General features: G+C 43.4%; 1 long non-coding RNA gene across 1 annotated transcript; it reads left to right on the forward strand.

Moving 5' to 3' along the window:
- Nucleotides 1–810: 810 nt before the first annotated feature.
- On the forward strand, nt 811–27,339 carry LOC122212892. Its single transcript, XR_006199352.1, has 3 exons — nt 811–1,427; nt 3,960–4,049; nt 27,183–27,339. It is a non-coding gene; the product is annotated as an uncharacterized LOC122212892 (long non-coding RNA).
- Nucleotides 27,340–27,576: the final 237 nt, after the last annotated feature.

Consider the following 27,576-nt stretch of genomic DNA (forward strand, 5'->3'; position numbering starts at 1 on the left):
GTGCGTGAGTTTGTTCTCGTGTGTGTAAGGCCCCCCCTCCTGGTGGAAGGGCGTTCACCCATGTGCACCATCCCCCCACTTTGGCATGGGAAGTTGTTGACCTATGTGACATGACATGTCAGCATGGGGGAATATTCACACATCTGCCCCGCCCCCCTCTGTCCGGGAGGGTGTTCATGCATGCGCACAGCCACCAGTGAGGGACGGTATTCATGCATGCGCACAACAACCCCTCCATGAAGGAGGGCATTCACATATGCGCCATGCATCCCTCAACAAGGGAATGGTTCAAGCATGTGCCCCATACCCATTTTGGCACGGGAGGGTGTTGACCTATGTACCTTACCCCCTCAGCGCTGGAGGGTGTTCATAGATGTGCACAGCCCCCGTTGTGGCGGAAGTGTGTTCATACTTCTGAACAACCCCGGCTGGGGGAGGGATGCCATTCTCACGTTGGCCCCACCCCATACCACTGGGTGCTGTTCACACATGTGCACAGCTCTCCCTACTGGCGTAAGAGTGTTCACACATGCACAAAACTCCTGCTCCAAGAGGTAGGGTGTTTCCACATGAGCACAATCCCCATCACTGAGGGAGGGCATGCATGCATGCTCCTTACCCACTACCGCAGGAGGCTGTACAGGCATGCGCACTGCCCCCCCTACTGGTGTATGTTCACGCATGCACACAGCTCCCCTCAATGAGGGAAGGCATTTGCACATGCGCCCCCTTCCCCTGGGCAAGGAAGGGTGTTCAGGCATGCACAGAACCACCACCTCAGCCAGGGAGGTCGTTGGTGCATGCGGCCTGCCCCACTTAGCACAGGAGGTGGTTCAGGCTTCCGCCTGGCCCCCTGTCAGCATGTGAGTCGGTCACCCATGCACAGCGCCACCCCTCAGGGAGGAAGTACTGATGTCACTATTGAATGTGATGTTTCATGAATGGTTCTTTTCACTTTCAGAGCTGAAGAAACACAGCTGAAGAAATGCGGCCAGGGAGGGCATTAACATATTCTCCCCGCTCCCCTTGCCAGGATGGTGTTCACGCATGTGCAAAGCCCCCCCCCCTTGCCAAAGGGGGTTCAGGCATGCCCACAACCCCCGCTCTGTGAGGCAGACCATTTGTACAGGCACACAACCTTCCCTCAGCAAGGGACAGTGTTCATGCTTGGCCCCACTCACCTCGGTGGGAAGGGTGTTCACACATGCACATAACCCCCCTCAGCATTGGAGGGTGTTCAAACATGTGCCCCACCCCACTTGATGCCAGAAGTGGTTCAGGATTCTGCCTTGCCCCTGGTTGGTGTGTGAGATGGTCACCCATGCACAGTGCCACCTTTTAGGGAGAGTAGTGGTGTCACTATTAAATGTGATATTTCATGAATGGTTCTTTCACTTTCACAGCTGAAGAAACACACATCTCTTAAGGTAATTAATTGTTAGGGTTGACACTGACATAAGGGGTAGGGTAAGGCTTAGGTAGTACTTCCTCCACCCTGGGTATGAAAGGTTTTCAAGCATTAGCTTCCCCCCCCCTTTGGACAGGAGGGGGTTAACACATGCGCTCTCCCACATCAAGGTAGGGGGTCACCATTGCGCCACTGTCTCTGCGATGGAGGGGTGTCACTCATGTTCTTTCCCACACCTTGGCATGGGAGGGGATCATGCATGTGCCCCTTCTGCACCCCTTCATCGGTGATGTAGCCTTGATGTTCCTTTTAGGCCAGACGTATTTTGCACTGCCTCGGCCGTTCAGTGGATTAAGTGTCCCACTTCAGGTCATAGTCTCACGGTTTGTGGTTTCGAACCCTCGCTTCATCTCTGTGCTGATGACTCTGAACATGGAGCCTGCTTCAAATCCTGTGTCTCACTCTCTGTCTGCCCCTTCCCCACGTGTGTTCTGTCTGTCTGTCTGTCTGTCTCTCTCTCTCTCTCAAAAAAAACAGTGAAGCTGAAAACATTTTAAAGCAGCTCCATCGGTCTACTTGTCTTCTTGCCCTATTCCCGCCTCTTCACGGGAAGGTCCATTTCACTGATTGGTTTTACGGTTTTACGAAGAGAGTAAAACCCTCGTGTGGCCATTCAAATGAGTCACTATTTAGGAAACAAGTGATTATGCTACTTTTCCACGGTCAGGATACCATGGCCATTTCATGAATGTCCCTAGGCAGGCGGGGCCTCTAAAACTAGAAATGCTAGAGGTGATTTTACTGGTAAGCAGGTGGGGTTTGTGTTCACTGAGTTCCTTTTACTTCGTTTCATCTTTCCTTGATTGCCTATCCATGTTGGGTCAACAATTAGTTTGATATTGACTTTACATTTAGGTTATTTTTATCTCATGGTTAACTATCCATGGTTATCCGCTCTGATACAGCTTACACAAGTACAAATATTTCGTGTTGCACATACTAGCATTACTGTTTCCTGTGCACCTGCAGCTGTTTCTCCCGGCCCACGGGGAGCAATCACTTCCCATCCAGCACCACCTGCTTTGTCTTCCTACGCCTAGCAGCGCACGTGCCAGTGTCTGCAGAACTTCCCTTGTTTCTCTGTCAGCTGAGTCTGAATGGGCTTCCTCTCCCACTTGTCCCTAGTTCTCATCTCTTTAATGGATGACACACATCGCTGAAGGTCACAGTGAAGTCTCAAACTTCAGTATGTGGATTACGTGGCACCATTTTACAGTCTCAATTGATTACCCCCTTTCTTTAAAAATTACTTCCTTCCTCCTCCCACCGTCTGGGCCGCTGCTCACCAGTGTCTGTGTTGGTAGGTCCTCGTCTTCTTCCTGCCCCCCATCTGCTTTCCACCCGCCCTTACTTTGGGGTGATCTCAGCCAGCCTCAGGCTTCTATATGCCAGCATCTGGGGCCTCTAAGTCTTTATGCGCTGCCCACAGCTGTTCATGTCTCCAGACACCTGACTCCAGCTGTGCACCACACAGGTGCTACCCTCCCCAGACTCTGCTACCTCCCTATAGGCCTCTCCTATTCCCCTCCCGTTGTTTACTGGGCTGCTGCCACACTGGCCCCTCCCTGTTCCCTGAGCTTGTCAAGCACATACTCCTGCTTCAGGTCTTTGCAATCAGTTTGCCTCTCTCTGTCGGAGATATACTTCCACGTGCCAACAAGACATACTCCCTCAATTCCGTCATAACCTTGCTCTGACATCACCTGCTCAGTGGATTCTCTGCTAGCTCTCTATGTAAAACTGAAAACTGTTCCTTCTCCGACCTGAACACCCCATATCCCTTCCCTGCATTCTTTTTCTTCCTGGCCCTTGGCACCATCTGTTTTCTTTCTTGCTTGCTGGATGTCGCCTACTGCAGTCCCTGCCAGATTGTCGGCTCCATGGGCTCCAAAGACCAAACTAGCTTTGTTTAGGGCTGGTTCCTTAGGGCCCTCGAACAGTGCCCGACTCCTTCAAAGGCTCACAAACCATTTGCTGAGCAAGTAAATATTAGGATTTCGTATTGTTTTGCTGTGTCTGCCATCACAATGTACCACAGACTGGGTGGCTTAAGCAACAGAAATTGATTTATTTATTTTCTCACACTTCAGATCAAGGTGTGGCCAGGGTGGGTGTCCTCTCTCCATGACTGGTGGATGGCCTCCTTCCCACTGTCTTCACGTGGTCTTCCTTCTGTGTGTGTAGTTGCCCACTCTCTTCCTATAGGACACCGGTTATCAGACTAGAGTCCCTCCCCGCAAATGAGCTCATTCGACCTCCACTTTACCTTTCAAGATCTGGTATCCAAGTACAGTCCCATGGGTAGTTAGGACTTCAATGTATGGATTTTGGGGGCAAATCCATTCCATAACAGGTTTATGTCTGTTGTACCTAGTCACTACCTACATGGGTTTTTTTTTCTTTATGCCCTTGTGCCCGTTATTTGCTCACACAGTGCTAATCCCAGTTTGCCCTTAGCCCAAGTTATAACTCTGTTTATTTATTTGTATAGGCTTGCATCTTCCCTCTACCTCTATGCTCCAAGTTCCTGGCTGGCACTGGAATTACATCTTTAGCACGGACATCATAACCTCCAGGTGAGGTAAGTATGATTTTCATTTTGAAAATCAACAATCTGAAGCTCAAAAGAGAGTAGGTCATGTTTCTGAGATCACAATACTAGTAAGTGCTGTCCTTTGGATAACTTTGTTCTCATGGGCTCCAAAGCCCACTTTCTTTCATCTACCATATGTCCCCAAGATGAATGGGGAAAAGCCATATTTCAGCATGGTATAATATAAGCAATGGTACGTGTAAAGCTGGTGTAACAATTCAGGAAATGGGATTAAGTTTAGTATCTGAGTAATTATACCCACAGGTTGAATTTCAATATCACATCCTTTTATTTTTTACTGCTGGAATTTCTGTTATCCTTAATGATTATATAAACGTATTCTTCCCTTTGCAAAATTTAGCCAGTAAGAATACTGAGAGAGTTTGTTTCCTTTTTAACAGGTCTGAATTATAGGATGAATTCATAATGTCAAGATAATAGCTGTTATTTTTTCCTACAATATAGAGGAAAAGGTCATTGCCTTTGTTGTAAGAGTTTACCATGTGTTCTTGGTAACATGACTGAGCTGTATTGGTGAAAACCCGTCGTAGATTTTGAAAGTCAGTTATTTATAGTTAAGAGAGTATCGTTCTTTCTTTGGGTGCAGCTGATTTTTGAAATAGAACTTAGGATTTGTCTGCATAGATTGTCTATTTCAGAATGAGCTTTGTTTTAAAAAGTATGTTATATTTGCATTCATGTAAGTTGTACCATCATTAAATTGACAGGAAAGCAGCTGTTAATAGTTGTCATTTGGACATGTAGATGGAAATCCTAAGGGTCATGGTGTGACTCCTTACACGTGTTGAGCTCTGGTTTCATTTGGCATTTCCAAACCATTGCCATGACCTTATGAATGTTGATCAAGTGGCCATATAATGGTTGTTTTAAATTGGCATCAGTGGTGTAGAGATGATTCTTAAGTTGTGTATGAGGAAGCTGTTGGTTTTCTGCTTCTATGTCTGTGTAGCTCCTAAAAATAGAAGACTAGCGCATCTTATCAAAATTACTTTTGTTCAAAATCAATGCAACTTGTGAATGAGCTAAAGGCTTAGATAATAGTCAGTACTTTTGGAGTCTGATATTTGCAAATTTAAAATAGGTCTTCGGGCATCTGTGTGGCTCAGTTGGTTAATCATCTGACTTTGGCACAGGTCATGATCTCACTGCTCATGACTTTGAACTCCATGTTGGGCTTTGTGCTGGCAGCTGGGAGCCTGGAGCCTGATTGCGATTCTGTGTTCCCTCTCTCTGCCCCTCCCTGGCTCATGCTCTTTCTCTCTCTCTCAAATATAAACTTAAACATAGAAAATAGGTCTAGAATAAATCTGTAGACCATAACATATTTATAGTGACTGCTGATTGAAACAAAGAAATATCCTGAAATTCCAAAAATACATTACTGTTGTTTCCCTAGGCTCCCATTAAATGCCAGGTTGACCATTAAGCTGAATACAAGCAGTAATCTTTTAGTAACTTGGAAGAGATAAGCATACTATCATAGCTAGTAAGGTTTGGTATATGTCGTTTTGGTAGACCTATTTTCTTTAATGATCAAAAAATTAATTTGAGGTCTCTTTTATTTGGGTATTCAGGATTAAGAGAAGTTACCCAAGGAAAATGAATTAAGACCATTTTAGAACTGACCTGGACTTAAAAAGCCAGAGACTGGAGTCATGATAAAGATAGTTTGAACATGCCATTTCATCAAATTAAAAAAAAAATACAGCTCCTGAATGACAATCATCATGTTGGAGGAGAGTTTCTGGCGTTCCCTCCACAAATGGTGCATGATTTTCAGTCAAGGATACAGCCTCACTGACTGTACTTTTACTGACATGATGGTTCAGATACCAACAATGTTGTCTGTTGGGATTGTCTTTTACAAAACTGATATCCTTTCAGTTTTCAGCTTAATTAATATACTAAGGAGAAAAAAAATGTTTCCCTCTTTCTGAAAAATAATCCCATTTGTATTTAGAGTTATCATTAAACATAGTATTTCTAAAAATGGTTAATAAATTGGAAGTCAATATAAATTTGCTTGTGAAGTTATCAAATGGAAAACTGTTGCCAAAGCAGTTATTTTATGTTTTATAGGAAAACTAATCTTTTATGTCCTTACTGCATTTATGTTATATACTATTCACTTTTGTTTCATGCTATTTGTGTGTGTGTGTGTGTGTGTGTGTGTGTGTGTGTGTGTGTGTGTTTGCAACTAAGTGAAATGTGCAATATTTGGTCATTTAAATAGATTCACTAATTTAGGCAAAGTCAGCCATAAACAAATGCAATACATTATGTCCAAAGTAGTCAAGCAGATTTTGCATCATGAGTAAAAGTTGCTTTATCTTAAATGAATTTGCTTTTCTCTTTTATTTTTAACAAGCCAAGTCAAAGGTGAATATATTCTTTCTGCTCACCTTGAGGCAGGGCAAGAGCAGATTTGTGTCAGAGCGCACTGTCCGTATTTATGAGAAACTAGGGAAATTAAGAAAGCCACTTAGGTACAAACCTTAGTGGGGACTCATGACTGACACCTTTTCAACAATATTCTGTTGGGATGTCTTTTATTTACTGGGATAATTTTTTTAATTTTTAGTTAATTTATTTTTTAATTTACATCCAAGTTAGCATAATGTGGAACAATGATCTCAGTAGTAGATTACTTAAAGTCCCTTACCCATTTAGCACATCAGCCCTCCAATAGTCCCTCCAGTAACCCTGTTTATTCTCCACACTTAAGAGGTTTTTTTTTTTTATATTTTTGTCCCCCTCCATGTTTTTATATTATTTTGCTTCCCGTCCTTTATATTCATCTGTTTTGTATCTTAAAGTCCTCATACGAGTGAGGTCCTATAATATTTGTCTTTCTCTGACTAAATTCGCTTAGCATAATACCCTCTAGTTCCATCCATGCAGGTTAAATGGCAACATTTTATTCTTTTGGATTGCTAAGCAATACTCTATTGTGTGTGTGTGTGTGTGTGTGTGTGTGTGTGTGTGTGTGTGTGTGTATACACCACATCTTCTTTATCCATTCATCCATCGATGGACATTTTGGTTTTTTCCATACTTTAGCTGTTGTTGATGGTGCTTCTATAACTTTGAGGTTCACTTTTCCCTTCAAAATAGCACATCTGTATCATTTGGATAAATACCTAGTAGTGCAACTGCTGCGTTGTAGAGTAGTCCTCTTTTTCATTTTGTGAGGAACCTACCTACTGGTTTCCAGAGTGACTGTGCCAGTTTGCATTCCCGCCAGCAGTGCAAGAGTTACTCTTTCTCTGCTTCCTCGCCAACATCTGTTGTTGCCTGAGTTGTTAGTGTTAGCCATTCTCACAGGGGTGAGGTGTTATCTCATTGTGTTTTTGATTTGTACTTCCATGATGATGAGTGATGTTGAGCATTTTTTCATGTTTCATTTGGCCATCTGGATGTCATCCTTGGAAGATGTTTGCTCATGTCTTTGCTCATTTCTTCACTGGATTACTTGTTTTTTGGGTATTGAGTTCGATATGTTCTTTATAGATTTGGTATACTAATCCTTTATCTCATATGTCGTTTGCAAATATCTTCTCCCATTCTGTTGGTTGCCTTTTAGTTTTGCTGATTGTTTCCTTCACTGTGCAGAAGCTTTTTATTTTGATGAGGTCTTAATCGTTCATTTTTGCTTTTGTTTCCCTTGCCTCTGGAGACTTGTTGACTAAGAAGTTGTGGAAGCAAACATCAAAGAGGTTTCTGCCAGCTTTCTCCTCGAGGGTTTTGATGGCTTCCTATGTTACATTTAGGTCTTTCATCCATTTTGAGTGTCTTTCATCCATTTTGAGTGTGAGAAAGTGGTCCAGACTCATTCTTCTGTATGTCGCTGTCCAGTTTTCCCAGCACTCTTGCTGAGGAGACTGTATTTATTCCATTGGATATTCTATCCTTTTTGTCAAAGATTAGTTGGCCATACGTTTCTGGGTCCATTTCTGTGTTCGTATTCTCTTCCACTCATCTGAGTGTCTGTTCTTGTGGCAAGAGCATACTGTCTTGGTGATTACTGCTTTGTAATACAGCTTGAAGTCCAGGATTGTGATGCTTCCTACTTAGGTTTTCTTTTTCAAGATAGCTTTGGCTATTCCGGGTCTTTTCTGGTTCCATACAAATTGTAGGATTCTTTGTTGTAGCTCTGTGAAGAATGATGGTATTATTTTGATAAGTATTGTGTTGACTATGTAGATTGTTCTGGGTACTATTGACATTTTAACAATATTTGTTCTTCCTATCCAGGAGCATGCAATATTTGTCTTTTCTGTGTGCTTGCCATCTGCAATTTCTTTCATAAGCTTTCTATAGTTTTCAGTGTATAGATTTTTCACCTATTTGGTTAGATTTATTCCTAGGTATTTTATGGGTTTTGGTGCAATTTTAAATGGGATCGATTCCCTGATCCCTCTTTCTCTTGCTTCATTGTTGGTGCATAGGAATGCAACTGATTTCTGTGCATTGATTTTGTATCCTGCCACTTTGCTGAATTCCTGTATTATTTCTAGCACTTTTTTGTTGACTATTGTGGGTTTTCCACATAGAGTTTCATGCCATCTATGAAGAATGAAAGGTTGAGCTCCTCCTGGACGATTTGGATGCCTTCTATTTCTTTGTGTTGTTTGATTGCTGAGGCTAAGAATTCCCATATTATGTTGAATACCAGTGGCGAGAGTGGACATCCTTGTCTTGTTCCTGACCTTAGGAGGAAAGCTCTCAGTGTTGCCCCTTTGAGGACAATATTAGCATCGGGCCTTTCATATATGCCTTTTATGATCTCGAGGTATGATCCTTCTATCCCTACGTTCTTGAGGGATGTTATCAAGAAAGGATGCTGTATTTTGTCAAATGCTTTCTCTGCATCTATTGAGAGGATCATGTGGTTCTTGTCCTTTCTTTTATCGATGTGATAAGTCACATTGATTGTTTTGTGGATATTGAACCCAATTTGTATTCCAGGTATTAATCCCACTTGGTCGTGGTGAGTAACGTTTAAATGTATTGTTAGATCTGGTTGGTTCATATCTTGTGTAAGATTTTTGTATCCATGTTCATCATGAAAATTTGTGTATACTTCTCCTTTTTAGTGGGTCTTTTTCTGGTTTTGGAATCAAGGTAAAGCTGGGTTCAGAGAAAATGTTTGGAAGTTTTACTTCCATTTCTTTTTTTGGGACAGCTTCAAGAGCATAGGTGTTAACTCTTCCTTAAATGTTTAGTAGAATTCCCCTGGAAAGCCATCTGGCCCTAGGCTCTTTTTCTTGGGAAATTTTTGATTACTAATTCAATGTCTTTACTGGTTATGGGTCTGTTCAAATTTTCTATTTCTTCCTGTTTCAGTTTTGTTAGTTTATATATTTCTAGGAATTTGTCTCTTTCTTCCAGATTGTCCATTTTATTGGCATATATTTGCTGATAATATTCTCTTATTATTTGTATTTCTGCTGCGTTGGTTGTGACCTCTCCTCTTTCATTCGTAATTTTATTTATTTGGGTCCTTTCCTTTTTCTTTTTGATCCAACTGGCTAGTGGTTTATCAATGTTATTAATTATTTCAAAGAACAAGCTTCTGGTTTCAATGATCTGTTCTACTGTTTTGTGTGTGGGTGGAGGGGGTTATTTGTTGTTGTTTTTTTTCTGTGTGTGTTTTTGTTTTTGTTTTCAGTTTCGATAGCATTGATTTTTGCTGTAATCTTTATCATTTCTTGTCTTCTGCTGGTTTTGGTTTTATTTGTTGTTCTTTTTCCAGCTCTTTAAGGTATAAAGTTGGGCTGTGTATCTGAGACCCTCTTACCTCTTTTGGAAGGCCTGGATTGCTATAAACTTCCTCTTATTACTACTTTTGCTGAATCCCAGAGGTTTAGGGGTGTGGTGTTATCCGTTTCATTGGCTTCCATGTACTTTTTAGTTTTCTCTTTAACTTCTTGGTTCACCCATTCATTCCTTTTTTTTCATTTTTTTTTATGTTTTAAAATTTACATCCAAATTAGTTAGCATATAGTGCAACAATGATTTCATGAGTATATTCCTTAATTCCCCTTACCCATTTAGCCAAACCCCCTCCCACATCCTGTCCAGTAACACTCTGTCTGTCCTACATAGTTATGAGTCCATTCTGTTTTGTCCCCCTGACTGTTTTTATTTTTGTTTCCCTTCCCTTATGTTCATGTTTTGTCTCTTAAAGTCCTCATGTGAGTGAAGTCATGATTTTTGTCTTTCTCTAATTTCACTTAACATAATACCCTACAGTTCTAAACACGTAGTTGCAAATGGCAAGATTTCAGTCTTTTATATATATATATATATATATATATATATATATATATATATATATATATATGTGATATATATATCACTATGTATATGTGTGTGTGTGTGTATGTATGTGTGTGTGTGTATATATGTATGTGTATATTCACTCAAATATAGTGTTTTTATATACACTCAAATCCATTGTTTGTTTGTTGATTTTCTGTTTAAATGATCTTTCTGTTGTCATAATGGGGTGTTGAAGTCCCATAGTATTATGGTTTTATTATCAATGAGCTTCCTTATATTTGTGATTAATTGATTTATATCTTTGTGTGCTTTCACATTGGGAGCATAAATGTTTACAATTGTTAGGTCTTCTTGGTGGATAGACCCCCTCAATTATGATACAACACACTTATTCATCTCTTGTTACAGTCTTTATTTTGAAATCTAGATTGTCTGATATGAGCAAGGCTACTCCGTCTTTCTTTGGCGATCATTAGCATGATAGATGGTTCTGCAGCCCCTTCCTTTCAATCTGAAGGCGCCTTTAGGTCTAATATGGGTCTCTTGTAAACAGCATATAGATGGATCTTGTTTTTTTCCCCACCCTGTTACCTTGTGTATTTTGATTGGAGCATCTATGCCATTGACGTTTAGAGTGAGTACTCACAGATATGAGATTATGGCCGTTATGTGTCTTGTAGCGTTGGATTTTGTGGTGGTGTTTTTTTGTGCTATCCAGTCTTTGGTACTTTTGGTGTTTTTTTATTCTTTTTTTTTTTTTATCTTTTCTCCCCTCAGGGAGCCCCCCTGAAAATTCCTTGAGGAATTGCTTAGTGGTCACAAACTCCTTTAAGTTTTATTGTCTGGGAAACTTTTAATCTGTCCTTCTATTTTGAACGACAGACTTGCTGGATAAGGAATTCTTGGCTGCATAGTTTTCTGATTCAGCACATTGAGTATATCTTGCCACTCCTTTCTGGCCTGCCAAGCCTCTGTGGGTAGGTCTGCTGCAAACCTGATCTGTGTTGTCTTCCCTTGTTGGTTAAGGACTTTTTTCCCTTGCTGCATTCATGATTCTTTCCTTGCCTGAGTATTTTGTGAATTTGAATGTGATATTCCTTTTACTGGTGGATTTTTATGGAATCTTATGAGAGTCTTCTGTGCTTCCTGGACTTTAATGTCTGTGCCTTTTCCTAGGTAAAAAAAAAAAAAATATATATATATATATATATATATATATATATATATCCGCTATGACTTGCTGACTTAACACTTCTACCCCTTTGTCTCTCTCTTCATCTTCTGGGAGCCCTCTGATTCTGATGTTGTCCTTTTTAATGAGACAGGGTTAGGTGTAGGTTGAGGGTTATGGTTAGGGTTAAGGTTAGGGTTAGACTTAGGACCCAGGATGCTCCAGGCACTGAAACCCCAACAGTGCACTTGTCTCCACGAAGGGCTGAGTGGAGTACACAAGGGAGGGTACCAGTCAGGATTATTCTTTGGGTTCCAAGACCAGACTACTCTATGGGACGTTATTCAGGTAGGCCTCAGAAATACTCTCTTGTAGACACACTCGCGCTTTGGAAATCACATGGTGATGTTTCAGGTTCCATGCCAAGTGTTTCTGCACCTTTTTTCGAACCCGTGTGCGTGTTGTAGTCAGACTTTGGAATTGGGTCCCATGGGGAGAGAGCCATAGCAACGGTTAGGGTTCGGACCAGGGACGACAGGGCTGAGGCGACACCAGTATCATAAATTCCATGGAGGACTGAGGTGACGGCACATGCACAGCTGTGGGCCTGCTGTAGAGTTAGTGTGATAAATAGGGTTAGGAGCAGGTTGAGGGCTAGGGTTAGGATTACGGTTAGGGTTAGGGTATGTCCCAGGAGACTCCAGGCACTGACCCTACATCAGAGCAACTGTCCCCCCGAAGGGCTGAGTGGAGTACACAAGGGAGGATGCCGGTCAGGATTAGTCTTTGAGTTCCAAGGTCAGACAAATGTATAGGCCACCCTTCAGGGTGGCCTCAGGTATCCTCTTGGGCAGCTGCAGCCAGGATTTTGTTGATTTACTGTCAAATTGGTTTCCATACAACACCCAGTGCTCATCCCAAAAGGTGCCCTCCTCAATACCCATCACCCACCCTGCCCTAGTTTGTTCTCAGTTTTTAACAGTCTCTAATGCTTTGGCTCTCTCCCACTCTAACCTCTTGTTATGTTTCTCAGGATCCACATAAGAGTGAAACCATATGGTATCTGTCTTTCTCTGTATTGCAGCCAGGATTTTGAAAGGACATGGTGATGTTCCAAGATTTTTGCCGAGTGATTCTGTACTGCTTCATGCGCCCAGACACGTGGTATTTTCAGACTTTGGTATTGGGTCCCCATGGAAGAGACCTTAGTTAAATTTAGGGTTCGATTGAGTGACATCACCAATGACAAAGCGAATCCAGTCTTGTGATCTCCTTGGAGGGTTGAATTGAGGGCCCATGCGAAGGTGCATGTCATGAATAGGCTTTGAATTGAGATAGGGTTAGGGTTTTGTTGAGAGTTCTGGCTAGTGTTAGGGTTAGGGTTAGTTCCCAGGGGGATCCAAGCGCTGACCCCACAGCAGTGCAGTTGTCTCCCGGAAGGGCTGAGTGAGGGCACAGTGGATCATGCTCGTCAGGATTAATTTTTGGGTTCGAAGGCCAGACAACTGTATGGGCCACTGGTCGGGTAGGCCTCAGGAATTCTCAGGGGCAGCTACAGTGGGGCTTGGAAACAACATAGTGATGTTCCAGGTTCTATGCCAGGTGATCCTGTACCGCTTCAGGACCCCAGTCGCGTGGGGTTGTCAGACTTTGGTATTGGGTACCCATGGGGAGAGAGCCTTAGCTAGGGTTAGGGTTCGATCCAGGGACATCGCCAGTGTTGACGAGACCAGTTTCGTGACCTTCCTCGAGGGCTGAAGTGGGGGCCCATGTGACTGTGTGCTTCAAGTGTAGGGTTAGAGTTCGATATAGGGTTTGGGTTCGCCTGAGGGTTCTGGTTAGGGTTTCTGTTAGGTTTAGGTCTCAGGAGCCTCCAGACACTGACCCCAAGGCAGTGCAGATGTTTCCCCGAAGGGCTGAGTGGAAGACACAAGGGAGGGTGCCGGTCATGATTAGCCTTTGGATTCTAGGCCACACAAATATCTGGGCCACCCTTCGGGTAAGCCTTGGTAAACCTCTCTTGCAGCTGCAGTCACCCTTAGAAAATGACATACTGATATTCCACGTTCCATGCCGAGTATTTCTGTACCGATTCTTGAACCCTTGAGCGGGCTGTTGTTAGACTTTGGAATTGGGTCCCCATGGTGAGAGAGTCTTAGCTAGGGTTAGGATTCGGTCCAGGCAAATAGACCCGGCTCAAGCGACTCCAGTTTTGTGATCTCCCTCAAGGGCTGAAATGAGGGCACATGGGAGGGTGCGCGTCAAGTGTATGGTTAGTGTTAGAGAATGGGTTAAGTGTAGGGTGAGTGTTACGGTTAGGGTTATGTGTAGGGTTAGTGTTAGGTCCCAGGAGGCTCCAGGCACTGACCCCACAGAAGAACCTTTGTCTCCCCAAAGGGCTGAGTGGGGGACACAAGGGAGGGTGCTGGTCAGGATTAGTCTTTGGGTTTCAAGGCCAGATGAATGTATGGGCCATCCTTCAGGTAGGCCTCAGGAATCCTCTCGTGCAGATGCAGTCACGCTTTGAAAACGACATGGTGATGTTACACGCTCCATACTGAGTATTTCTGCACTGATTCTCGAACCCGTCTGTGTGGTATTGTCAGACTTTGGAGTTGGGACCCCATGGGAAGAGAGGCTTAGCTAGGTTTAGGATTTGGTCCAGGGAAGTTGCCAGGGCTGAAGCGACACCAGTGTTGTTAATTCCATGGAAGGTGAAGTGAGGGAAAATGTGTGGCTGTGAGTCCGCTGTAGAGTTAGTGTGCTAGATAGGGTTAGGTGTAGGGTGAGGGTTATGGTTTGGGTCATGGATAGGGTTTGGGTTAGGTCACAGGAGACTCCAGGCACTGAACCCACAGTAGATCAGTTGTCTCCCTAAAGGGCTGAGTGCACTACACAAAGGAGGGTGCCGGTCAGCATTAGGCTTTGGGTTTCAAGGCCAGAAAAATGTATTGGCCACCCTACAGGTAGGCCTCAGGAATCCTCTCATGCAGCTGCAGTCGCGCTTTGCAAATGACATGGTGAATTTCCATGTTCCATGCCGAGTATTTCTGCACTGATTGTCGATCTCATGTGCATGCTGTTTTCAGACTTGAAATTTATTCCACATGGGGAGATAGCCTTAGCTAGGGTTAGGGTTCGGTCCTGGGAAGTCACCAGGGCTGAAGCGACTCCAGTTTCATGATCTTCCTAGAGGGCTGATTGAGGGCCCATGCGAAGTTTCAGGTGAAGTACAGGGTTAGGGTTAGAGATAGGGTTAAGTGTAGGTTGAGGGATATGGTTTGGGTTATGGTTTCGGTTAGGGTTAGGTCCCAGGAGGCTCCAAGCACTGATTCCACAACAGTGCTGTTGTCTACCTGAGGGGCCGAGTGGTGTCCCCAGGGAGGGTGTCAGTCAGGATAAGTCTTTGGGTTCCAATTCCAGACTAATGTATGAGAGACACTTCAGATAGGCCTTAGGAATCCTCTTGTGCAGCTGCAGTCGTGCTTTGGAAATGATGTAGTGATGTTCTACATTCTGTGTAGAGTATTTCTACACTGATCTCGAAACCGTGTGTTTCCTGTTGTCAGTCTTTGCAATTGGTTCCCCACAGGGTTTGTGCCTTAACCAGGGTTAGGGTGAGGTCCAGGGTAGTCGGCAGGACCGAAGCGACTCCAGGTTCGTGATCTCCCTCACGGGCTGAATTGAGGCCCAGCGACGATGTGGGTCAAGTGTAGGGTTAGAGTTCAAGATAGGATTAGGTTTCGGTTGAGGGTTCTGGTTAGGATTACGTTTAGGGTTAGGGTTAGAATTAGGTCCCAGGAGGCTCCAGGCACTGAAAGCACAGCAGTGCCGTTGTCTCCCCGCTGGGCTGAGTGTACAAGGGAGGGTGCTAGTCAGGATTAGTCTTTTGGTTCCAAGGCCTGACAACTCTATGGGTCACTGGTGTAGTAGGCCTCAGGAATCCTATCAGGCAGCTGCAGCCAGGCCTTCGAAAGAACATGGGGACCTTCCAGGTTCTATCCCGAGTGATCCTGCACCGCTTCTGGAGCCCAGGCATGTGGTGTTGTCAGACTTTGGTTTTGGGTCCACATGGGGGAGAGCCTTAGCTAGGGTTAACATTCTGTCCCTGGATGTCGCCAGGTCCGAAGCGACTCCAGTCTCGTGATGTCCCTCCAGGGATGAAGTGAGAGCCCATGCGATGGTGATGGTCAAGTGGAGGGTTAGTGTTTGAGATAGGATTAGGTTTCGGTTGAGGGTTCTTGTTAGGCTTAGGTTTAGGGTAGTGTTAGGACCCAGGATGCTCCAGGCGCTGAACCCACAGCAGTGCAGTTGTCTTCCCGAAGGAATAAGATGAGGGCACATGGTAGGGTGTTAGTCATGATTAGTCTTGGTCTTCCAAGACCACACAGCTCTTTGGGCCACTGGTCAGTGAGGCCTCTGGAATCCTCTCGGATGCCGCAGCCAGGTCTTTGAAAGGACATGGTGTTGTTCCAGGTTCTATGCCGAGTGATCCTGCACCACTTCTGGACCCCAGGTGCGTGGTGTTGTCACACTTGGTTTTGGGTCCCCATGGGGAGAGAGCCTTAGCTAGTGTTAGCTAGGGTTAGGGTTCGGTCCAGGGACATCGCCAGGGCTGAAGCGACTCCAGTCTCGTGATCTCCCTCGAGGGCTGAAGTGAGGGCCCATGCGACGGTGCGGGTCACGTGTAGGGTTAGGGTTACAGATAGGGTTAGGTGTAGGGTGATGGTTATGTTTAAGGTTATGTTTAGGGTTAGGGTTAGGTCCCAGGAGTCTCTAGACACCCCACAGCAGAGCAATGTCTCCCCAAAGTTCTGAGTGGAGTACACAAGGGAAGGTGCCCGTCAGGATTAGTTTTTTGATTCCAAGGCTAGACAAATATATGGGCCACCCTTTGGTTAGGCCTAAGAAGACCTCTAGTACAGCTGCCATAGATCTTTGGAAATGATGTTGTGATGTTACACGTTCCATGGTGAGTATTTCTCCACTGATTCTTGAACCCGTGTGCATGCTGTTGTCAGACTTTGGAATTGGGTCCCCAGGGAAGAAAGCCTTACCTAGGGTTAGGGTTCGGTCCAGGGACATTGCCAGGGCCAAAGTGACACCAGTGTTGTGAATCCATGGAGGGTGACGTGAGGGCACATTCTTGGCTCTGGGTCTGTTTTAGAGTTAGTGTGATAGATAGGGTCAGGTGTAGGGTAAGCTTTAGGGTTAGGGTTAGGGTTAGGGTCAGGGTTATGTCCCAGGAGGCTCCAGGTACTGAACCCACAGCAGAGGAGTTGTCTCCCTGAAGGTTTCAGTGGAGCACACAAGGGAGGGTGCCGGTCAGGATTAGTCTTTGTGTTCCATGGCCAGTCAAATGTATGGGCCACCCTTCTGGTGGGGCTCAGGAATCCCCTCGTCCAGCTGTCTCCCCGAAGTTGTCTCCCCGAAGGGCTGAGTGGAGTACACAAGGGAGGTTTCCAGTATGGATTTTTCTTTGTGTACAAAGTCCAGACAAGTGTATGGAATGCTCTTCATGTAGTACTCATAAATCCTCTGTTGTAGCTGCAGTCGTGTTTTGGATATGACATGGTGATGTTCCATGTTATGTTGAGTATTTCTGCACTGATTCTGGAACCCATGTACATGCTGTTATCAGACTTTGGAATTGGGTCTCCATGGTGAGAGAGCCTTAGCTAGGATTAGCGTTTGGTACAGGGACGTCGCCAGGGCCAAAGCGATACCATTCTCGTGAATTCCATGGAGGGCTGAAATGTGGGCACATGGGCGGGTGTAGGTCTGGTTTAGAGTTAGTGTGAGAGTTCGTGTTAGGTTTAGGTGTAGCGTTAGGGTTACGTTTCTGTTTATGGTTGAGATTAGTTCCCAGGAGGTTCTAGACCCTGAACCTACAGCAGTGCAGTTGTCTCCCCGAAGGGCTGACTGGAGTGCAGAAGGAAGGGTACCGGTCAGCATTAGTCTTTGCATTCCACGGCCCCACACCTATATCCACACTCTTCAGTAGGCCTCAGGAATCCTCCTGTGCATCTGAAGCCCTGCTTTGGAAATGACATGGTGATGTTCCACGCTTCACACACAATTATCCTGCACCGCTTCTCAACCAATTGTGCCTGCTCTTGTCAGACTGTGGAAATTCGGTGTCCATATGCAGAAAGCCTTAGCTACAGTTAGGGTTTTGGCCAGGGAAATCTCCAGGGCTGAAGTGACACCAGTCCTGTGATCTCTCTGAATCGATTATATGAGGGCACATGCATGGTGCGAGTCAGGTGTAGGGTGAGTGTTAAAGATGAGGTGAGGTTTAGGTTCACGTGTATACTGTGGGTCACTGTTAAGATTAGGGCTTGGTCACAGGAGGCTCCTGGCACTATACCCCCAGTAGGGCCATTGTCACCCCACAAGGCTGAGTAGAGGGGTCTAAGGAGGGTCCCAGTTAGGCTGAGTTTTGGGTGCCAGTGCCACTCCTCGGTTAGACTTCAAGAAGTCCCCTGTGGAGCTCCTTCTGGTCTTTGGAAATGACATGGTGATGTTCCAGGTTCCATGCCACGTAATCCTCCTCCGCTTCTCGGCCCCATGTCCGTCATGCCCTTAGACTTAGGAATTGGGTCCCCATTAGGAGAAAGCTTTTGCCAAGGTTAAGGTTCGTTCCATGGATGTTGCCAGGGCCAAAGCGACACCAGTGCCGTGATCACCCTGAGGGCTGAATGAGGGTCCATGCGCGGTTGCGAGTCATGTGTAGGGTTAGGTTTAGAGTTGGGGTGAGTTTTAGTTTGAGCGGTATGTGAGTGTCACAGTTAAGGTTAGGGTTAGGTCCCAGGAAGCTCCAAGCGCTGAACCTCCGCAGTGTAGTGGTCTCCCCAGAGGAATGTGTGTGGGCCTCATCAGAATGGGCTGTTCAGGCTTAGTCGTTGTGTTCCAGGACCAGCCTCGTGTGTGTGCCATCTTCAGTTGGGCCTCATCAGCCCCCTTGTGCTGCTCCATGCGGGCATTGGAAATGTCATGATGATGTTCGATGTTCCATGTGGAGTAATTCTGCACTGCTTTGGGCCATTTGTTTGTGGTGTTCTCAGAGATAGGAATTGGGTCCCCATCTAGAAAGATCCTTAACTAGGGTTAATGTTCTGACCAGGGACTTCACCAGTGTGGATGTGACACCATTCCTGTGTGTCGTGTGCGTTGGGTTAGGGTTTGGGATTGGGTTTGGTGTTAGGGGTTAGGGTTAGGGTTAGGGTTGGTGTTAGGGGATAGTGTTAGGGGATAGAGTTAGGTTTATGCATTAGGGTTATGTTTAGGGTTATGCTTAAGGGTTAGGGTTTGGAGTTAGAGTTAGGTTTAGGCATTAGGTTTGGGCTTGCGTTAGGCTTAGGTTTAGAGTTATTGTTTGGGTTTGAGAGTTAGGATAATGGTTAGATGGTGGGGTTAGGGTAAGTTGATAGCATTAGTGTTAGGGTTTGCATTAGGTTTAGGGATAAGGTGAGGTCTAGGTCTAGGACTTGCGTTCGGGTTATGGGTTTGGAGATTCGATTCGCGGTTAGCGTTAGGGTTAGTGTTAGAGTTTTATGGTTATGGTTAGGGTTAGTTTTATGTTTTATAATTTTAGGGTTAGTGGGTATAGTTAGAGCATTAGGGTTAGGGTTTTAGGGTTAGAGTTATAGAGTTAGAGTAAGAGATTTAGTCACAAGTTTAGGGTTAGTTCAGGGTTTGTTTACTTTCTCAGTTTGGTAGGGTTAGGTTTGGGTTTAGGCGTAGGGATAGGGACTGGGTTTAGTATTTGGGTTCTGGTTAGGGTTAGCTGTTATGTTTAGGTGTTGGGATTTGGGTTATTGTTAGGGTTAGGTCTAGGACAAGAAGTAAGTTATGTTTACACTCCCACTTGGAGCGGGGAGATGTTTATCCGTGGACACCGCCCTGCATCTGGGAGGGAGTGTGTTCATTTTTTTCGCCCCTGTCTCTGTGCACTGGAGGTTGTTTTTGCCTTGCTCCATTCTTGCTTGGCTCTGGACTGTTTCACACCGCCACGCTGCCTCTCTCGGTATGATAGGATTTCACGTACTGCCTCCTCTGTTTTTGATGCATCGGATGCATAGTTTTAATCTCTATATCATTTATTTCTTTTTTGATTTTAATTATTTTCTTCATTCTGTCCTTTGTGAGTTTTGTTTGTTGTCCTTTGTCTGGTTTTTATTTTATAAAGTTATGGTGTTTACTTCAGTTTTTTTTTTTTTTTTGTTTCTTTTTTTCCTGAGGCAGACATGTATTGTTATAAACTTCCCTGTTAGAACCAGTTTTCCTGCTTTACAGAAATTTGGATTGTTGTATTTTCATTTTCATTTGTTTTCATTTTTTTTTTTTGTATTTTCTCTTTGATTTGTTGGTTGAGCCATTGATTGTTTAGTAGCATGTTATTTAACTTTCATGATTTTGTGCCTTTTCCGGAATTTTTTTTTTGTTTGTTTCAGACTTCTAGTTTCATAGCATTGTGGTCTGAAAAGACACATGGTATGGTGTCGATCGGTTTGATTTTGTTTTGGCTTGTTTTATGACCTTTTTATCGAGTGTGGGGAATGTTCTATGTGCACGTGAAACGAATGTGTATTGTGCTGTTTTAAGATGGAATGTCTAAAATATATTGGTTAAGTCCATCTGGTCTACTCTATCATTCAAAGTCTCTACTTCCTTTGTGATTTTCTGATGGAAAAATCTCTCCATTGATGTCATTGGGGTGTTAAAGTGCCCTACTATTATTGGATGACTATCAATTCTTTAGTTTTGGACTGCTTTGTGTATTTGAATGCTCTCAGATTGAGCGCATATATGTTTCCAATTGTTCTTTTTGTTGGATTGTATCTTTTATTATTATATTGTCCTTCTTTGTCTCTTGTTACAGTTTTATTTTTAAATCTATTTTGTCTGATAAAGGTACTGCTACTGCAGATTTCTTTTGAAACCTTAGTTCTATAATTAGTCTCTTGTAGGTAGAAGATAGATGGGTCCTATATATTTACTCATTCTATCATCCAGTGCCTTTTATTATGAAGAGGGAGAGCACAGGCATGGGAGGGTGGGGAGGGGGGAATGAGGGAAGAGAGAGACAGAGAGAGAGGGAGAGAGAGAATGAGAATGAGAATGAATCCTCACCAAGTTCCATGCTCAGTGCAGAGCCCAGTTGGGGCTCAATCCCATGATCCTGCGATCATAGCCTGAACCGAAATCAAGAGTCGAAATCTCAAGCGATTGAGCCATCCAGTTGCCCCTCTCACCCAGTGCCTTTGATTTGAGCATTTATTCTGTTTCTATTCAAAGTAATTGATAGACATGTACTTGTCCTCTTATTACTTGATATTGGTTATTTCTGATTTTTTCTGATCCTTTGTTCTCTTTCTCTTTTTTTGATTTGCTGGGTTTCTTCACAATTTCACAGTTGAAATTGTTTGTCTTTATACTCTGCATATGTATTAGTAGTGTTTGATTTGTGGGTATTATTAGGTTTGTACCTAACCACTTCTGCATATAGGAGTCTATATTAAGTTGATAGTTGTTTAAGTTTGAACCAGTTGTTTACTCCTCTCCTCCCCGTTTTGTAGCTATGTAGTGTTCCTATTTCGAAACCTTTCATATTGTGAATACCTTGACTGATGTTTTACAGATAAACTCATTTTTATTGCTTTTGCGTTTCACACTTTAATATTGTCACTTTAGGTGTTTCTTTTCCACTTAAAGAGTCCCCTTTAACATTTCTTGCAGGGGTGGTTTGTTGATTGTGAACTCGCTTAGTATTTATTTGGGAACCTCTTAATCTCTCCTTCCTTCTGAATGATAGTTTGCTGGATAGACTCTCTTTGGCTGCAGATGTTTTCCATTCGGCACCTTTACCAAACCGTGCTGCTCACTTGCGGTTTCACTCACTCACTTTACAAAACCGTGCTGCTCACTTACTGAAATACATCCAGTGATAACCTTATGGGGTTTCCCTTGTAGGTAACTGTCAACTTTTGTTTTCTTGCTGTGAAAATTTTTCTTTATCACGACATTTTGGGTTTTAATTACTATACGACTTGGTGTGGATCTGCTTCTGTTGAATATAATGAGGGTTCTTTGTGCCTCCTGCTCTGGATCTGTTTCCTTCCCCACATTAGGGAAGTTTTCATTTATTGTGTCTTCAAATAAATTTTCGGATTCTATTTCTCAGAGTTCTGAGAATGAGAAATAGGACAGAAAAGACCTATTGAAGGTTCTCTGATGAGTCACTGGATTTGCATGCGTGGAGGATAGATTTGAGACTCAAATGAACAACCTACCTTTAACTTCTAAGAACTAGAAGAAAAAAACAATCTATGCCCAATGTTCTCAAAAGGGAGAAATTAATCCATATGAGAGTGGAAACCAATGAAACAGACCATGAAATCAATAGAAAATATGAAGAAGACCAACAGTGAGTTTTCAGAAGAGTGAAATAAAATTGTCAGGACTATACATAGACTATGCTAAGACATAAAGAGGACCAAATTCAAAAGAATTATACATAAAAGAGAAGATATTATGCCTTATACAAAAGAAACATAAAGCAGACAAAGTGGCGACTATGGCCAAATTAGATGACAGAAAACTACCTACCTAGAAGAAATGGATAGGTTCTTAGAAACACACAACCTACCAAGATTGTATCAGGAAGATATAGAAGGTTTGCACAGACCCATTAAAGGAAGACTGTATCAATACAAGAAGATAACCAATGTAAGTAAATTGAATCAGTAATCGATGTTCTGCCAAGGAAGAAAACCCCAGGACCAGGTGGATTCATTGGTGAATTTAACCAAACGTTTGTAGAAGAACTAACAGCGGTACTCTCACTGATTCAAAAGGAATGAACACCACCAAACTCATTTCATGAGACTGGAATTACCCTGGTAGGAAGCCAGAAAGGATAATAGCTGAACAGAAATCTATAGGCCAGTATCCCCGTGATGAATATAGATGAATAATTCCCAGTAACATACAGGCAAACCAAATTCAGGATCACATGAAAAGGATCATTGACCATGATGAAGGGTTTTTTCCCTGTAAAGGCAGGATGTTTCAGAAATGCAAATCAATAAATGTGACCCCTCACATAATTGAATGAAATAAAAATCAACCAGAAACCAGACTCTTAACTATAAATAGCAAATGGAGGGTTACTATAAGTGAGGTGGGCAGGGGCATGGGTTAAATGGGTGATGGGCTATGGAGGGCGCTAGCAGTGAGGATCACTGGGTGTTGTATGTAAGTGATGGATGACTACATTCTATACCTGAAATTAACATACACTGTATGCTAACCAATTAGAATTTAAATAAAAAACTTGAAAAAATAAATACTAAAGAAATGCATACATAAATTTAAACTAAACTAAATACATTTTATTTTATTTTTTTTTCAATATATGAAGTTTATTGTCGAATTGGTTTCCATACAACACCCAGTGCTCAACCCAAAATGTGCCCTCCTCAATACCCATCACCCACCCTCCCCTATCTCCCACCCCCCACCAACCCTCATTTTGTTCTCAGTTTTTAAGAGTCTCTTATGTTTTGACTCTCTTCCACTCTAACTTCTTTTTTTTCCTTCCCCTCCCCCATTGGTTTCTGTTAAGTTTCTCAGGATCTACATAAGTGTGAAACCATATGGTATCTGTCTTTCTCTGTATGGCTTATTTCACTTAGCATAACACTCTCCAGTTCCAACCATGTTGCTAAAAAGGGCCATATTTCATTCTTTCTCATTGCCACGTAGTACTCCATTGTGTATATAAACCACAATTTCTTTATCCATTCATCAGTTGATGGACATTTAGGTTCTTTCCATAATTTGGCTATTGTTGAGAGTGCTGCTATAAACATTGGGGTACAAGTGCCCCTATGCATCAGTACTCCTGTATCCCTTGGGTAAATTCCTAGCAGTGCTATTGCTGGGTCACAGGGTAGTCTATTTTTAATTTTTTGAGGAACCTCCACACTGTTTTCCAGAGCGGCTGCACCAATTTGCATTCCCACCAAGAGTGCAAGAGGGTTCCCATTTCTCCACATCCTCGCCAGCATCTATAGTCTCCTGATTTGTTCATTTTGGCCACTCTGACTGGCGTGAGGTCATATCTGAATGTGGTTTTGATTTGTATTTCCCTGATGAGGAGCGACGTTGAGCATCTTTTCATGTGTCTGTTGGCCATCTGGATGTCTTCGTTAGAGAAGTGTCTATTCATGTTTTCTGCCCATTTATTCACTAGATTGTTTTTTGGGTGTGGAGTTTGGTGAGCTCTTTATAGATTTTGGATACTAGCCCTTTGTCCGATATGTCATTTGCAAATATATTTTCCCATTCCGTTTGTTGCCTTTTAGTTTTGTTGGTTGTTTCCTTTGCTGTGCAGAAGCTTTTTATCTTCATGAGGTCCCAGTAGTTCATTTTTGCTTTTAATTCCCTTGCCTTTGGGGATGTGTCAAGTAAGAAATTGCTACGGCTGAGGTCAGAGAGGTCTTTTCCTGCTTTCTCCTCTAGGGTTTGGATGGTTTCCTGTCTCACATTCAGATCCTTTATCCATTTTGAGTTTATTTTTGTGAATGGTGTGAGAAAGTGGTCTAGTTTCAATCTTCTGCATGTTGCTGTCCAGTTCTCCCAGCACCATTTGTTAAAGAGACTGTCTTTTTTCCCTTGGATAATCTTTCCTGCTTTGTCAAAGATTAGTTGGCCATACGTTTACAATAGCATCAAAAACAATAAAATTTATTGGAATAAATTTAGCCAAGGAGGTGAAAGATCTCTACAGAAAACTATAAAACCTGTGTGCAGAAATGGAAGAAATTCAATTTTCATGGAAGAAACAGAACACACAAGTCAGTGAAAAGCCACCCCATGTCCATCTGTAGGAGGAATTAATACAGATACAATGTCCATACTACTCAAAGCCCCCTAGAGATTCAGTGCTATCTCTATCAAGACTCCGATGCAATTTTTATGCAATTAGAAACACATTTCCTCAAATGTATTTGGAACCACAAAGAGACCCTAAGTAGCCAATGCAAGAAAGGACAAAATAGGAGGCATCACACTTCTCGATTTCAAGCTACATTCTAACACAAAGAAGTCAGTTATGTCACTGGCATAAGCACACACATAAGACAATGGAACGGAAATTGAGAGCCCAATCTAAACCCATGCATGCACAGTCAACTAGTATTTGACAAGGGAGTCAAAAATACACAGTGGAGAAGAATAGTCTCTTGAATAACTGGTGCTGGGAAAATTGGATATTCACATGTATAAGAATGAAGGTTAGCACCATATGTTACACCACTCCCTAAAGAGTGAAAGGAAGAAACATAGAGAGATGTGGTTAGAGAGAAACAGTGACAAAGAGGAAGTACAAAGAGGAAGGTAGACACCTGCTCGAGGTATGTGGATGGCGTTAGATACATCAGGGGAGAGGGGATGTATGAGGTGGCTCTGAGTGCTGGGGCAGAAAGGGCTGGTATCATGGGCATCAGAGTTCCATGACCCCAAGACTCCAACATCCCTGGGTCCAAGCTCTGCAGAAGCCATTGGAATTGAACCATTGGTATCCCTCATTTCTTCTGGAATTGTGAGGCTCAGCCTCATGTTCTGTCATGGAGAGGGATGTCTTGAGGGAGATTGTGCTGCTCTTTGGCAGGTATACTCCAAGTCTGCCCTGTGGGGAGGTGTCCTGGGCCATCTCTCTCACTGCCCCAGGCCCTGTTGGATTTCCCCTCTCCCCCACTACCTGGCATTCCTCAAGTTCTGAACCCAGGCATCAGGCATCATGTTGTCCCCAGGTCCTGAAGTCTGTACCTGGTAGAGGTGGACTGCTGATATTGATTAAAAAATTGACAATAAGGTACATATCCTCCCTCTGGGACTAGCGGTGTGCATCCCAATCGTGGGTTGCTATCCTCCTGTCCACAACTAATCTGAGCATTCCAGAAGGTAGGTGAACACTTTAAAACACTCTAGTCTTCTCTTACATCAAATTCAAAGACATTTTCTTGTCCCAGCTTTCTTTTAATGCTGAAGAGATGGCAATTAGTAATTGAAGGCATAATGGTCCTATAGGATATTTACCTATATGACTGGTGGACATTATTTCATCCATCCGTGTCCCTAAAGCACGTTTCATTGGAAATATTAGCCAAGGATACATACTGTAAATTCACAACTGATTCATAGCTCCCTGTAAGTTTCATTCTGACCTTGTCACATATGTGTCATCAAAGATATTATTAGTGACTTTTCAGATAAGCTCTCCACATCAAGATGGTGATGTTAGAGAATCTGGTATAAATGGAATTTCACAAATTCCAAATGAGGAATGATTTTTCATTTTTAATGTTTCTTTTTTTCTTTTTTTGAGAGATCCCGAGCTGGGGAGGGGGGAGAGAGTGGGAGATACCGAATCTGAGGCAGGCTCGAGGCTCTGAGCTCTCAGGACAGAGCCTGACGCAGGGCTCAAACTCATGGACTGCAAGATCACAACTTGCGTCAAAGTCGGACGCTTAGCCGGCTAAGCCACCCAAGAGCCCCAGGAATGATAGTTTATTGGCAAAGAAGGAGAAATTAAACATAGTGTAAAGGATGTCTATTTTTAATTGAAATATTGTTCACACATTTGTTGTATGAGTTTTAGGCATACATTGTAGTCATTCCATATGTCTATAAATTATATTGTACTTAAGCACAAGTGTAGCTATCCTGTGAAAGCATGCAACAGTATTATTACAGGATTGACTCCATTGCATTGGCTGTCCCTTGTATCCCTAGGACTCATTCATTCCATAGCTTACGCCGGTATCTCTCTCAAAGTTGTTCGTTCTTTATCTAACCTAAGTATTTTGGTGGTAAACACAATTACCACTTGCTCAGCAAGTGTAAATTGGCGGTCTATTTTTCTATGAACATTGCTTAAAACATTACAAATGATGTCATTACGTTAATAAAGTCGGTTTCATTCTTCACTCACAAGAAAGGAGAAGGAAAAGATTTCTTTGTGTCCCAGGCCCTGTCATTAAAACCTTTCCCAATGTGGAGAACAGGTTTAGTTGCCCAGGCACCTTCAGTGTCTCAGCTGAGCGACCAGGGCCTTCCACATTGCAAGAATGCCCACGATGGCCAACAGAGAGAGCTCGAGCACCATAGACCCGGAGAGGCGGGTTCCTCTGCCCAGGCAGTGATAGCCAGCAGAGGGCGCACCATCGGCTTTTCTAACCCAGGGCACCTGAGAGCAGGAAGGGCTTTGATTGCTCCCAGAGGACTCAGGGCCTCTGCCGCTGCCTCAGTACAGAGAGCAGAGCTGCATTTCCAGCAGGTTGTGCCGCCCGCCCCAGGGGAGATCTTGGGAGCTTTGTAGCAACTTGGCATCTCCTGAGTCGCCAGAGAGAATTTGTCTTATTGTACTGAGTGCTGAGGAGTGGGCGCTGGGTGGCTTCCCTGGGCAAGCTGGTTGCTGAGCTGCACAGACCCTTGCGTTTTCTGGGCTGTTCCCGTGTTTCATTCCTCCCCTTCCCAGACAGTATTTGAACAAGACATATTTTACTAAAGGTCTCGTGGATTGTGGAGGCCCACGACATCACCTCATCGATACAGTCGATGGTTTGTTGTTCCAGATTCAGGCTTGTTTCCGGGAAGAAACCCTGACAGAAATTCAGAAGAACGGGAGCTGCATTCCGTTAGGACATGAATACATGAAATGCTCGTCTTGGGAACTCCTAGAAGAATGAGCTGGGACCCACTTTCCGAGTCCTGCTAGAACCAGTGACCGAGGTAAGGGCACAAACTGTCCCCCATATCATACATGCCTTTTAAAAAGTTTCATGGTTATTTTTCCAACCTAATTAAGTGATTGCAAACTACAGAAAACCTGGTAGGTACCTGTCATTAATGTACGTTATCTTGAATTTAAATTGCAGTGAGTAAAGATACAGTGTAGTATTAGTTTCAGGTGTAAAATATAGAGCAACCCTTCCACACGTCATCCGGTGCTCATCCCAGGTGCACTTC

This window comes from Panthera leo, unplaced genomic scaffold (assembly GCF_018350215.1).
Source record: "Panthera leo isolate Ple1 unplaced genomic scaffold, P.leo_Ple1_pat1.1 Un_scaffold_43, whole genome shotgun sequence".
NCBI classification, from domain to species: domain Eukaryota; kingdom Metazoa; phylum Chordata; class Mammalia; order Carnivora; family Felidae; genus Panthera; species Panthera leo.